General features: G+C 35.2%; 1 pseudogene; it reads left to right on the top strand.

Annotated features, from left to right (window-relative positions):
- Positions 1–383: 383 nt before the first annotated feature.
- On the top strand, positions 384–7667 carry LOC110719298 (annotated as a pseudogene).

Here is a 7667-nt window from a genome sequence, read left to right on the forward strand (position 1 = left end):
AAGGATATATATTGAGAGGTAACTCGGGACATCGCCCGAGATACGTACTAGTACATTATAAGTATTTTTTAAGGGTAAAATTTATGTGTAAAAAGGGGTAACTATGTGATATAAGGATAAATTTAAAATATTTTAGGATAATTTTTAACCGTTTTACAATAACTTAATAAAAATCTATCTTCATAAAGAATTTGTGATACCTATAAATACGTGGATCCTAACTGTCAGCAAATTCAATAATTTGAAACGTCAAAATATAATTTACTGCAACGCCATTGGTTCAGCTTCCGTGCACCAACCTGAACATGCCACGTGTTCTAAACAATCTCGGAGTTTCTAGATTTTGTGCAATCATACCAGTAATCTATTTATATTCTCTCTCCTTTTCGTTTCTCTGTTTCATCTTCACTCTCTCTCTCTATAAAATAAAATAAAGAAAAAACTTCAAAATTCCTGAATTTTTTTTAAAAGAAATAAAAAATGGGTATTGGTAAGAAGCTTGCGCCATTAATTCTGGCAACCTTGATCATCTTTGCTGCTGAAGCTAAGAAGGCATCAGACCCTTATAAGGTATACATATCCTTTTTTTTTTTTTTTAAATTTCTGCGCAATTTCTGACGGATTTTGGGTATTAATTTGATTTTTGTTCTTCTTTAAATGGGTTGGTGATGAATTGGGTTTGTCAATTATTTAATTTTATAGTTATTTTGGATGTTTGAGTTACAAGTTGTGAAATTGATCAACATGGGAATTGTTTTACTAATTCTTAATGGTATTTTTTTTTTTTTTTTGAAATTGGGGATAGGTTTGATTTGCTATTGAAGTGAAATTTAAATTTTTTTGAATTACTTGTTGTAATATTATGGTTAAATTGGAGAGTGCGTTATTTAAAAATGTGTAATTGATATAATGTAATTCGTTCCTGAAGATTATTATTTTAAGTAGATCAGTGAGTGAAAATATGGGGTGTATTGAACTTTGTCATGAAACTGAGGTAAAGAACAGGGCGTTTATTAATCACTCGGGCGTCTATTAGAATATCTAGTATCGTTTGGTTCGTGTTTTTTTTTTGGGTTTTACAGCGCCACAAGGGCGGGTGATGAAAATCAATCCTAGGATATCCTGGAATCGGGAGAGAATCTCTAACCACATGAGCTATCCCTCACTCTCTCTCTTTTGGTTCGCCTAATTGGTAGAGCATGCTGTTGATGTTGGATAATTTGAAATTGGAATTCCCGGGTTTGTACTATTGGAGTTTCTTAGATATCTTAATATTCTTATACATGTAGTGATTTATACATGTAGTGATGTACATTAAATGAATGACATATATCATATACATAATTTGAAATTGGAATTCGCGGGTTTGTACTATTGGAGTTTCTTAGATATCTTAATATTCTTATACATGTAGTGATATACATTAAATGAATGACATTTATCATATACTGTATAGCTCGAAATACAAATTCTTTGGAGTTATAAATTTTAAAATTTTGAAAAGATTAGAAGTTAATGAAAATCATTGGCTACTTACCTAGGATTTTCAGTAGACAGAATTTGTGGAGGCACCTAGAAGAGCTAGCTTGGGAGAATGTGTATTCTGTGTATACACAATAGCCAGGGGCCTTAACGGCTTAAATGATTTAGCGTTTTGAATTGAATTGTGAATGATGATAAGGATTGTTATGGTCTTATTGAGATCGTGATAAGGATATGGTTATATAGATACATGTATCACTGTTCAAGGTATCATTTATTATTACTGAGATGGTAGGCATGCTGCTTGGATTGTGGGAAAAGTCTTGGGGTTGAGGAAGTTATTATTCAGTTAGAGGGCCAGCAATTTATAAGAAAGAAAGAGAGAGAGAGAGCTTCTTCCCATGAATTATATAGGTTGGTGTAGCTGAGTTTCTGCCTTCGGGTAGATGTTTGTCCTTCGTTTGGCCATGTGGTGGAGCCTTTTTACTTTCCCTTGTGTAGCCTGTCCTCTGCTAATTGATAATGTAATCAATTTAAATGTCTTTTTTCAAGTGAGGTGTGGTGTGTAATGCTTAGGTGGAAGTTACCAAAAGGATAAGTGGGATGTGATCTGAGTAGTCTGTAGGATGCAAAACAATCTTTACACCTAAGAGTTGCACTTGCAGTCATTGCAGAGGCAATGCGTGGCAGAGATGAATCTATAAAATATTAGTCCTAACTCTCCTAAGTCTATGGCCGTGGATCAAATTGTGAAAATATATTCTAGCAAGTATACTCTGTATGCATGTTAATTAGAACATTGCCGGGAATCCATGACTTTGTAAAAATCTTAATTGGTATCCATGGTAGTATCCATGATCTACAAATACTGCAATGTACCTTCAATAGAAAGATCCTAATATATATTCTGCTTCAGGAATATCTTTGGCTAATTTGGTAGTTTCTGCAGTAGCTGCACCAAAACTTTACATATTCATACATTTGGTTGTAATTTACTTTAATTTTTTATTTTCTTCTCACTTTCCAAACTTTAGGCTTCAATGCTTATATTAGTGGGTTGGTGTGGGCATGGATACTAATTTAAGTAGCTCTACAGAAACAAAATCAAATTAGCAGGGGGAATATTAGGACGTAGATCTCTGGAATGAAGTGTGTGGCTAAAACTCTTATTTTATGCATTAGTTTTTCGTCATAGAAAGAAGGTAGCTTGTAAAGTTTTATCTAGTCCTAGTTGTACATGGTCTTGAGACACCTTTGTGGTTAATGTGGCTCTGCCACTCCGTGAGTTCATTGTCTCTACATTATGATTTTTCATCAGAATATTCCTTATTTATTAGATTCTCTTAACATGTTTGGGCTCCTAATATATTATTTTCCTCCTACAGGTACTAGGTGTTGATCGGAATGCCAGTCAACGTGATATTAAGAAGGCCTTCCACAAGTATGTTCTTTCATCCACTTTGTAAAGCATGTAGTCTACAGATATTGTCTTTGAATTTGGAACAATAGTAATATAGTATTGATTATTCAGTACTTCTGTGATTCTCTCATTGTTAATTTTCCTTTTAGTGTTGTGATTTATAAAGAAGGTTGACATGAGATGTTATCGTCTTATCTGTCATGCTGTTCTATGCTAAAATGGGTTACCCTTAGTTTTACTGTCGAGTCAGGCATTAGACTCTTTATTTGCATTTTATAAATGTCAATCAACTTCTGTAGGAATGAAAATCAGCTATGAGTTAATATTATATATAAACACTTCGTTGATGCAAGCTTATTGCTTTCATAAGTTAATAGTATTAAACACTTCACTGATGCAAGCCTATTGCTTATACAAGTTTTACTTTAGTAATGAAATTTCTCGTCATCTTGTGTGATATACATTGCTGGTATCTGTATAAAGTTGGTTCTTTCTTCCTCTTGACTTATCCGGGAGCTATTGTATTCAAAATAACAATTCATTTCATTTCTTCGGATGATGAAACAAAAATTTTCATATAATGCTATATGTAATCTGTTGAGGAGATAGTAATATAATGAAATTGTCTTTGTGCAACTGTCAATTTATAGCTTGCTCAAAGATGGCTTCAAGGGACGTGCATAATTCTTACTCCCAACTTTTTTTGTTGTTTCTAGGCTTTCTTTACAATATCACCCCGACAAAAACAAGAATAAAGGAGCTCAAGCAAAGTTCGAGGAGATCAATAATGGTAATGTGTAATTAGCCTTGCTTTATCTGAAGGTGATGATTGTTCAATTCATTGGGGTATACATTCACTTTGAAGTTGTTTAACTGTTGAGTTCATGTTTCAGCAGTTCTCATATCACAATTGAAGAGATACGTAGGAAATTTAGAAAGAGTAGACTGCCCTCAAAATCTTTTCCCCATCCACTATGTACCATATAGTGCCCTTCAAAATCTTTTCCCCATGTACCATATATTGCCCTTCAAAATCTTTTCCTCTTCTACCATACATTGCATAATAATGTGTATATATTAAAGCAGAGGTTATAAGTGTAATATCATGAATTTTAGATCAACGACCCAGAGGCTTTAAAACATGGGGCACACATTTTTTTGGCTTCTGCGCTCTTTTTTTATTATTATTATTATTTTTTTTAATGTAGAGCAGACTAAGAAATGTCATTGCTGAATTGGCGGCTTTTGATATATGCTTATAGAATAGGATTAAAAGTGCGATTAAGGAGTATTAGAATTCTGAGGTAATGTGATAGGGCTGATATATTGGTGTTAAATTTGATCTTCTGTAGAAGTTCAATTTCTTTTTCTGTACTTCAGTCTTTGTTACTTGTGAAAATTTTGTTTTTCTATGTTCTTTTTTGGCTTATTATGAGCTTTGTATGCCTGACATATTTGATGTTTTTGTTTTTTTGCACAGCATCATAAACTCCCTCTTATCCTCCTTTTTATTTTGAGGGGCATCCTGGGGAATGAAAGTGGGTGTGTCTTTGGCGTTTTTTCTCTCTTGTGTGGCTGAGATTCCGCTCCTTTCTCTTTTAAATAACCTATTTTGAAATTTTCTGAGGTATCTATTTATCATGTATATTTTGTGCAGCTTATGAAATTGTCTGATGAGGAAAAGAGGAAAAACTATGACCTATACGGTGATGAAAAAGGTGGACCTTCCTTTGATAGTGGGGGTGCAGGAGATTATGGTGGATACACCCACTTCACGAGCGGAGGATCAGGGGGGCAGTGGCAAAATATGGGTGGGGGTGGCCGGACTTTCTCCTTCTCCTTTGGTGGATCTGGCGGTGGAAACCCATTTGGTGGATCTGGCGGTGGAAGTCCTTTTGGTTTTGGCCTCAATGATATGTTTTCAAACCTTTTTGGTGGTGACATGGGCAGTGGTTTTGGTAGATCATCTGGATCTACATTTGGTGGTTCAGCTGGATCACAATCTTGGTTTAAGAAGCCCCCCAAGACTGTTCGTGCAGTAAGTTCACAGGTGTTCGAGAAAGAAATAAATGGCAAGGGTATTACTTGGCTTCTGCTATCTTATACCCCCTCAATGATGTCAGCTCAGCAGTATGAATCTATCTTGGAGGAGATTGCTAATTCATTGAAGGGAGCTTTGAAAGTACAGTCCTATTCTTTCTTCTAGAAATTTTGCCGGTTTCTCATAACAGTACAGTACTGATGCTCATGTTTGTTTGTGCAGGTTGGTAAAATAAATTGTGAGATTGAATCTTCTTTTTGTAAGAATCATGTAATACATCCTCGTCGAGTGCCCAGATTATTTGTTTATTCCTACATAACAAGTGAGAGTGGCTCCTTTGTCGAGTATAATGATGAGTGGGATGTGAAAAGCTTGAAAAGCTTTTGTCAGGAACACTTGCCAAGGTTTTCGAGACGCGTTAGCCTGGCTGACTTTCAGCCTTCATTTGGTGGTTCTGGGGAGAGGTCACCTCGAGTTATGCTTCTCTCTACCAAAAAAGATACACCAGTGATTTGGCGTACTCTCAGCAGCTTGTATTGCAAACGATTTATCTTCTATGATGCTCAGGTATTATATGTTTGTTCTAGAGTTCCTGCACTCCCCTCCCTCTCTTCTTAAATAAATGAAAATAAGGAAGACATAATACAGGGAAATAAAGTTTTGTTCAATCTTTGAGAGATGTGGAACATCAGGTCTGCTACCTATTTATTGTTTTGACCTGATATAATAATCCAACCTGATGATATAATATCGGTGTCAATTTATTATAGAAATGTAAGAGTGCAAGTTAAAAGGGTAGTTTTGGCTTTTGATTGATTTTACAGGTTCATGATGTTTCTGATCAAGAGGTCAAAAGGTTAGGCGTTAATGCACTTCCAGCTATTGTGGGGTGGCTGTCAAACGGAGAAAAACACATACTGAAAGCAGGAATATCTGCGAGAGATCTAGAGTCTGCTGTTCAGGAACTTGGTCTCTTACTTGATGGTTTTGAAAAGAAGAACAAAATTGCTGCAAGTCAGACTAAGAAGTCTGAGAGTGAATCTTCTAGCAAACAATTACCAATCTTGACAGCATCAAATTTTCATGCAATTTGTGGAGAAGAAAGTCCTGTTTGCTTAATTGGTGGTTTTAGATCATCAAAGTCTAGAGACAGACTCGAATCAATTCTATCAGCGGTAAGTGGGATCTTTCTGATGATAGGACCTTAACAGATATGAGCCTATTAAATTAAATAAAAATTCACTCTAATTGAAAATACAAGTCATGTTAGGCATTCATACAAATATTTAAAATTCGGTAAAGCTTAGTTGAAGTCGTTCTAATTTGTCACGTGGCTTTAATATTGCAGTGATTCATGAAATGCCTATTATGTTATTTAAATGTTTTGGTATTTAATTTTGCATAATGACTTATATCTAGGAACAAAAGGTGTGTTTGGATTGAAGGAAATGGAGGGAAAAGAAGGGAAGGAAAATGGAGAGAGATCGGATATCTTTCATTTGGATAACAAATGAGGGAGGAAGGGAATTGGAGGGGAGAGAAATAGAGGGATTAAATAGTAGGAAATTGATCCCTCCAACAATGGAGAGATTTGGAAGGAAAACTCACCATCTTTTCCCTTCCCTTTCCCTCCCCTTCTTTTCCTTCCCCTTTCTTTATCAATTCATATTTTGATTTGAAGAGAGTACTAAAGTTAGCTGTGAACTGGAGGATATCTAATACTCCATATCTGATAATTAGTTTAGAATTTAAGTTGAAAATCAAATTAGAGTGTACCTGATCCTGATTCCTGTGCTTAACTATTATCTTTAGAATAGGGATTTTTTTTTTTTTTTTTTTTTTTTTTTTAAATTTAATTTTTATTTTTTGTATTGTTACTAGCCAGCAATTTATCCGATTATAAAAAAATAATCAGATATCTGAATTTTTGTCTGCCTTCCTGATTTGGATTGTGTGTATTAGAAATTACTGTATTCATTTTTATTGTCAGCATGACTCTAGCGTGGTTTGGCCAGAAAAGTTCCATTTTGTACCTGCTTCATCATACTGTTCCATTTTGTACCTGTACCGGAAAAGTTCCATTTAATAGTCTGCAACTCTGCATGACTTGATCAGCTAACTGTGTTTATAACTTTACATGGGGTTCCAGGTTTCACAGAAATCATTATCAAGGAGAAGAAATCTGTCATCTGAATCCAAAGATTCCATCTCCTACGCAATGGTAGATGCAAAGAAGCAGCAGTCTTTCTTGGAGGCTTTTGATAAATCTGGATTCAGGTCGTCAAATAGCTTCTTGGTGGCATACAAACCTCGGAAAGGGAGGTATGCAGCGTATACTGGGGATCTGAATGAGGAAGAAGCTGAGAAGTTCATTGGCTCGGTCCTCAGTGGTGATGTACAATTCAGCAAAACACGGCAAAAACCAATGATCATGTAGAGAGATTGTGATATATTAACTCTAGAAGAATTGTAAAGTCAGTGTATAGAGAATGGATCTAACAAGAATGTTTAGAACAAAATCACCCACTTATATAGGGTGCACGAAATCAGAGTTTAGAAGGCTGGTTCGTTTTGAGCAACTAGATAGTCGAAAGAATGGTTAGAATATAGGTCCTTTATTGTACATCCTGGAAAAAATGGAATGACATTGCATATGTAATGAGAAACAAGGACGTCTGATCATCTCTTTCACAATATACCGCTACAAATTATCCCTGGGTTTAA

This window comes from Chenopodium quinoa, unplaced genomic scaffold (genome assembly GCF_001683475.1).
Source record: "Chenopodium quinoa cultivar QQ74 unplaced genomic scaffold, ASM168347v1, whole genome shotgun sequence".
Classification (NCBI taxonomy): Eukaryota; Viridiplantae; Streptophyta; class Magnoliopsida; order Caryophyllales; family Amaranthaceae; genus Chenopodium; species Chenopodium quinoa.